Source organism: Macrobrachium rosenbergii, chromosome 3, assembly GCF_040412425.1.
Source record: "Macrobrachium rosenbergii isolate ZJJX-2024 chromosome 3, ASM4041242v1, whole genome shotgun sequence".
Classification (NCBI taxonomy): domain Eukaryota; kingdom Metazoa; phylum Arthropoda; class Malacostraca; order Decapoda; family Palaemonidae; genus Macrobrachium; species Macrobrachium rosenbergii.
This window is the reverse complement of record NC_089743.1, coordinates 91,257,445-91,265,116: the sequence shown is the minus strand read 5'-3', so window position 1 is coordinate 91,265,116 and position 7,672 is coordinate 91,257,445.

Sequence of the window (7,672 nt, the reverse complement as noted above, 5' to 3'; positions counted from 1 at the left end):
TATATATATATATATATATATATATATATATATATATATATATATATATATACATCTATATCAGACAAATATCCCTAAATCATCAAAGCAAGCGAAAGCAATGGTAAGTCACCTAATGTCAGTGAAGAATTCAAGCTCTTAGCATCTCCCAGTGAATGCACAAGAACGGCGGAATCTGGACGTCGAGCACAAGACTGGAATTCAAAAGCCAAGCATTCCAGACATTTCCGGAGTCAGGATCAAAGCAAGATTAAAGCAGTTGCCAATTAGGGATATTCTCCGGTCGAAACTGATCCCGGTTACTGGGAAAGAGATTTGGGAAATCTGAGGTAGGTAAAATACCACTGATGAAGATAAAAAGCAATTTACATGACAATAATATGTACTCTCTTTTGTATTTTAAGGCTACGAAGCTGCATATATAAGTACGGGGTGCATATTGGTTATATGTCCCCGGCAGAAAATGCAGGAAGAATAAAAGAAAGTTAAGAAAGAATGAGCAAATAGAAAGTCTTATATAATAAGAGCCAACAGTTTAACGTTTGAGTGAGGAACTGCATTCTAAAGCAACGTCTGAGGAACCTGTGGTCTAAAACTTGAAATGAGTCTGTGGTCTAAAACTTGAAATGAGTCTGTGGTCTAAACTTGAAATGAGTCTGTGGTCTAAAACTTTAAATGAGTCATTCTAAAACTTAAAATGAGTCTGTGGTCTAAAACTTGAAATGAGTCATTCTAAAACTTGAAATGAGTCTGTGGTCTAAAACTTTAAATGAGTCTTTCTAAATTTTGAAATGATTCTGTAGTCTAAAACTTGGAATGATTCTGTAGTCTAAAACTTGAAATGAGTCTGTGGTCTAAAACTTTAAATGAATCTGTGGTCTAAAACTTTAAATGAGTCTGTAATCTAAAACTTGAAATGAGCCTGTGGTCTAAAAATTTAAATGAGTCTGTAGTCTAAAACTTGAAATGAGTCTGTAGTCTAAAACTTTAAATGAATCTGTGGTCTAAAACTTTAAATGATTCCATAGTCTAACACTTTAAATGAGTCGGTGGCCTAAAACTTGAAATGAGTCTATGGTTTAAAACTTGAAATGAGTTTGTAGTGTAAAATTTTAAATGGGTCCGTAGTCTAAAACTTTAAATGAGTCTGTGCAAAACTTGAAATGAAGAGCCTGTAGTCTATAACGTTAAATGAGGAGCCAGCAGTCTCAAATTTTGACTGAAGACCCTGCAGTCTAAAGCTTGAATGAGGAACCTGCAGTCTAAAGCAATGTCTAAGGAGCCTGCAGTCTAAAACTCTAAATGAGGAGCCTTCAGTCTAAAATTTTAAATGAGGAACCTGCAGTCTAAAATTTTAAATAAGGAGCCTGAAATACAAAACTTTAGATGAAGAGCCTGCAGTCCAAAATCTGAAATAAGGAGTTTGCAGTCTAAAACTTTTAATGAGGATCCTGCAGTCTAAAACTTAAAATGTGTATCCAGCAATCTAAAACTTTAAATGAGGATCCTGCAGTCTAAAACTTAAAATGAGGATCCAGCATTCTAAAACTTTAAATGAGGATCCAGCAATCTAAAACTTAAAATGAGTATCCAGCAATCTAAAAATTTTAAATGAGGATCCAGCCATCTAAAACTTTAAATGAGGATCCTGCAGTCTAAAACTTAAAATGAGGATCCAGCCATCTAAAACTTTAAATGAGGATCCTGCAGTCTAAAACTTAAAATGAGGATCCAGCAATCTAAAACTTTAAATGAGGATCCAGCATTCTAAAACTTTAAATGAGGATCCAGCATTCTAAAACTTTAAATGAGGATCCAGCAATCTAAAACTTTAAATGAGGATCCAGCATTCTAAAACTTTAAATGAGGATCCAGCAATCTAAAACTTAAAATGTGTATCCAGCAATCTAAAACTTTAAATGAGGATCCTTCAGTCTTAAAACTTTAAATGAGGATCCTGCTGTCTAAAACTTTAAATGAGGATCCTGCAGTCTTAAAACTTTAAACAAGGAGCTACATTCAAAAGTCCCACCCACAAGAGCTTGCATTCCGGTCGAAAGTGAGAGTCCAGCCTCCCACAGCAGGTCTGTGCAACAATCCACTGCTATCATCATCACCCCCTGGGTTATTTTTGGAGTCGTCCCTTCGGCCCTCGTTGGGTTCAACAGGCGGGCCACTTTTTGGTTGTTACTATTAGACTGTGGTTTTTCTGGATAGGCAGTTCTTTCGCTTCTATTTTTAATACGTCTTTCTTTATTTCTTAATTGTGAATTTAAGAAGAGATGCGTAATATATGTACTGTACATATATTATATTTATTGCATGTATATTTGGCTATTGCTTGTACAAACGTACTTAGTAAAATGTGACCAATGAAATTATATATATATATATATATATATATATATATATATATATATATATATATATATATATATATATATATATATATATATATATATATATATATATATACATACATATATAGCATCGAGTTAGGGGAGAAGGAGAATTCCTTGTATTTCCTTTCAATGTACTTTATTGTGCTGACGTTTCAGGACCATGTGTCCCATTTTCAAAGCTATAAATTAAAAAAGACAACAGAATTAAAAATAGACTCAGATTTTAAAAACGAGAAAAAGAAATTTTACATAAAAGTATAAAAGAAACATAACAGAAAGGAACAATGAATACCAAATAGTGCTGAAGGCAAAAGCTGAGTGACATTCAGGGTCCGTTTTGGTTCCAACGGAAACTCACGAGAGGTATAGAGGTGTTGACGTGGACTGAGTATTTAATTGGGGAACTAGTTGTTTAATAAAAAGAGATTCTAGTATTGACAGTTGGTGGTCATTCGAGCTTTGCCTATTATTTTGAAATCCTTGTAATTGATATTATATTTGCATTTTTCCCTGGTCTCTTATGCATGAAAATTCGGGGTTTGATAATTTAGCACCCGTTCGGTAACTTACGCCACGATGAGAGTCTAATCTCACCTTCAACAACCTACGAGTGGAGCCCACGTACTTCCCCAGGTCACATCTGGGGCAATTAAACAGGTATATGACTCCCGAGGTCATCAAAGGGTGCAGACTTTCTTTATATTTAAACATAGACTTGATCGTCATTGGATTATTTGGTACTAGTTTCAGTTCGACAGCCGGTAAATATTTGTTTATTATCTGTCGTAAATCTTGGTAAAAATGTTTATCGTAGATAAGCGGGACACTTGCATAGAAAGGTAGTTTAGGTACTGTTGGTATTCTGAATTTTGGTTGAAAAATATTATTTAAAAATTTGCGCAAATGTTTGTAAAATAGCTTAGATGGGAAACAGTTATTAATAAAATATTGGTGGAGATATAGAATTTCCTCGTGAAAACCATTCCAATCAGATGTTAAACTAAAGGCCCTGTGGAAGAGGGTAGATAAAGAGTTTAACTTAAAATTAAAGAAACAATGGCTATAAAAATTAGAACCCAGACCGGTAAAAGTTTTTTTCCTACGATAAACATTTTTACCAAGATTTACGACAGATAATAAACAAATATTTACCGGCTGTCGAACTGAAACTAGTACCGAATAACCCAATGACGATCAAGTCTATGTTTAAATATAAAGAAAGTCTGCACCCTTTGATGACCTCGGGAGTCATATACCTGTTTAATTGCCCCAGATGTGACCTGGGGAAGTACCTGGGCTCCACTCGTAGGTTGTTGAAGGTGAGATTAGACTCTCATCGTGGCGTAAGTTACCGAACGGGTGCTAAATTATCAAACCCCGAATTTTCATGCATAAGAGACCACGGGGAAAAATGCAAATATAATATCAATTACAAGGATTTCAAAATAATAGGCAAAGCTCCGAATGACCACCAACTTTCAATATTAGAATCTCTTTTTATTAAACAACTAGTTCCCCAATTAAATACTCAGTCCACGTCAACACCTCTATACCTCTCGTGAGTTTCCGTTGGAACCAAAACGGACCCTGAATGTTACTCAGCTTTTGCCTTCAGCACTATTTGGTATTCATTGTTCCTTTCTGTTATGTTTCTTTTTATACTTTTATGTAAAATTTCTTTTTTCTCGTTTTTAAAATCTGAGTCTATTTTTAATTCTGTTGTCTTTTTAATTTATAGCTTTGAAAATGGGACACATGGTCCTGAAACGTCAGCACAATAAAGTACATTGAAAGGAAATACAAGGAATTCTCCTTCTCCCTAACTCGATGCTGTTCATCAGGTTTAAAGCAACTGCCTTCGACTTTCATATATATATATATATATATATATATATATATATATATATATATATATATATATATATATATATATATATATATACATACATATATGTATATATATATATACATATATGTATATATATATATATATACATACATACATATATATATATATATATATATATATATATATATATATATATATATATATATATATATATAGTGTGTGTGTGTATTTGTATGTATGTATAAATATCCATTTCAATAATATCTTTATCACTGACATTAGAATAAAAAAAACTGCACAACACGAAGCGTTAAAATAACTGCTAAGCTAAACAGATAAAAAAAAAAATCCTTTACTGCATTCATTGCGTGGGGGAAAGAATGCCGTCAGATAATATCAAAATAGAAAATTATAAGGTTTGGGCCATACCTGCGAAAGCTAACATAGATACAATCAGGTTATGAAAGAAATGTCAGACTAGACTGACAACTCCATCCTTAGCCTTACAAATCTCTTGTTATCTAAATTCTAAATCCCATGGTTTCATTGCTATGGCTTGAGAATCTAATTATTCCCTGAGATTGCAGATTTTATATGGTCGTGTTACAACATTCCACAACCATTTTATAATTCTGAGTTTGAAGCACGAGGCTACAACCGAATTTGTGCTGATTATTTTAATTGTTATAAAATGTAACAGTAAATTCAATTACTTTACCAAAATTATCATTACTTTTATAGTTAGCTATTCGATTTAAACAAACCATCTGAGCTTAATATAAGATAATCACTTGTAAACATAAACGTCATTAGTTTAATTTAATAAATCGGGACAAATCAACTCATACCGAAACTACCTCTTATTTGTTCTATATAACAGCACCAGCTGCATCGATCGCTGATTGGAGAAGCATCAGATATCTCATTCTCTGATTGGCTGAAATGACAGCGGGTTCGTAAACGACATTAAATCATTACGCAAATTTAGTGACTTAAAACCGCATTTTCCCAGTCTGCGTTTGAGCCAATGATTGCCAGAGAACAGAAAGAGGCGAAGCTTTGTGATTGGTCCCTAAAAATTAGGATGCCGCCCGTGCTTGTAGCTTTTTGCGCTCTAAGACTGCAATCTGGATAATTGACTCTTCAAGGAAACAATTATAGTGTTTCTTAATCATTTTTTTAAAGGCTGCATCTCGATTATGCAGAAAATGCTTCTTTATTTTACTAAACTTTGAGATATGGTGAAATTCAACAACCGCTGGGGCCAACCCCAGCATTTTCGTCAAGCAGGACACAAGGGGCTCCTTCTGATGCAGTTCGTTGAAGTACAATGTTACAGGAATACAGAATTCTTTACCCTTTGAGGGCTAATGTACCCCTAGTCAAAGGACTGGAAAAGGCAGTACGCCAGGTACTAAGGCTGCGTCTACACGATCGAACTTCGTCCGGTGTGACGTCAGAAGCGGGCACAGTTCTGACTTTGCTCGCTGTTACTCCGCTTCTGACGTCACGTCACAACGTTCGTCGGACAAAGCTCGATCGCGTGGGCGCAGCTTAAAAGGAATTTGGAACTGTTACAATATTCACTTCAGTAAGCAACACATGGAGGAACCTTTCTGTTTCCTGCGTTTGTCAGACCGTGTCTGTATGTATGACATTCTCGCCCATATTACGGCCAGCCCTAGGAGAGCTGTTAATCAGCTCAGTGGTCTGGTAAAACTAAGGTATACTTAACTTTTTTATGCATTTGTGGCCCGCCCGCTCCCCAACACACACACACACACGCCTCACTCCTTAGCAACAAACCAACCCAGCAGGATATTACCACTTCCGCGACACACTTGGTTTTCATATATTCAGAAAGCACATAGTCTAGTCTAACATCAAATGTAAGTGCACTATTGCTCTGTTAGTTACTATGTACATTTTCTGGCCGCCGACTGTTCAGCAACCCATATAAACACCACTGTCGTTTGCTAACAAATCATCACCCTAAGATCTCTCGTCTTAATCATCCCCGCTAAATTTACAAGAAAAATAAAATTGAGAGAGGTCAAGAGATATGGATGCAATCACAAAAAAAAAAAAAAAAAAAAACAAAAAACGTCTGAAAAAACTAAGGTGTGTCTTCATGGTGATAAAAAAAAACTGCCGAATCACAAAAACATATATAAAAACTTACCCGCCATTTTTTGGTGCATTGGAACAAGCACGACGAGTTTCTTTAGGCCGAGAGCCAATACTCTTCGATGGACAGACCACGAGGCCGCTGAAAAAGAGTGAGTATTTTGAGGAGACTTTCCAAAGAATCACGGCGGTCGGGAATTACGTAAACGTGAGGCATACGCAGTGTAATAAATATCCATTTTATCTCTCTCTTGTAATTTACTTTGACACTTTCCAAACTGGCCTTCCCGGAAGCCTGTTTTTTTTTTTTTTTTTTTTGGTGGTCTTGTTTTTCTCAACTTGAATAAATTTGTTCTGAGTGGGAACGTACCATAGCGTAAAAAATTCCTTAAGAGAATTATTATATATAAGAGAATCATTATACATAAGAGAATTATTATATACTGAACCAGAAATTGCGTCTACGTCGCATCTTCGGCAAAAAATTGAAATTATGTAGCAGATTAATTTCCTCTAAAATAAATTAACTTGGGGCCATGGGTTTGCATTAGCCCTAAAATTTGCGTCGTGGGTTTGGTAGATAGATAGTTAGAATATAAAATTAAGGCCATAGGCCAAGCACTGGGACCTATGAGGTCATTCAGCGCTGAAAGGGAAATTAACAGTAAGGAGGTTTGAAAGGCATAACAGTTGAACTATGAAACCATTGTTACGAGAGTGGAAGGTTAAATGGAAGCAAGAAAATATGAACAGAGGTACAGTAAAAGGAATGTAAGGGGTTGCAGCTGGGTGCCAAAGGAACGCTGCAAAGAACCTTAAGAATCAATACTCAGTGCCATGAGTTTAACGGTCTCAGTGTCACGTGTTTGGTGCAACCTCAAAATCAATAGGCCAATAGGGCCGTGAGCTTCGGTTAACTCTAAAAACAAGCAACTTAGGGCTATGGGTCTGTAAACGTTCCAGAATCAATCAACTTTGTGCCATAGGTTTAGTAGATTGCAAAATCGATGCATTCATGTAACTTCAGTATCAACAATCTCAGTGTCTTGAGTCTAGTACAGTAACTCGGTAAACTCAGAGCCAAGGTTTGGTCAAGCTTCAAAACCAATTAACTGGGCATAAACTAAAAAGGAAATGACCACACAGCAGTAAAACACGTCATGAGCTCAAGTCGATAACTCATCTTACAGACGTCACAAATAGGTACAGAAGCTAATGACTTGGTAGTTCTAACCAGTGCTTCGTATGATTATCCGGTATGAGCCAAAGGCTCGTCTTCCCCTTCCAGCCCCTG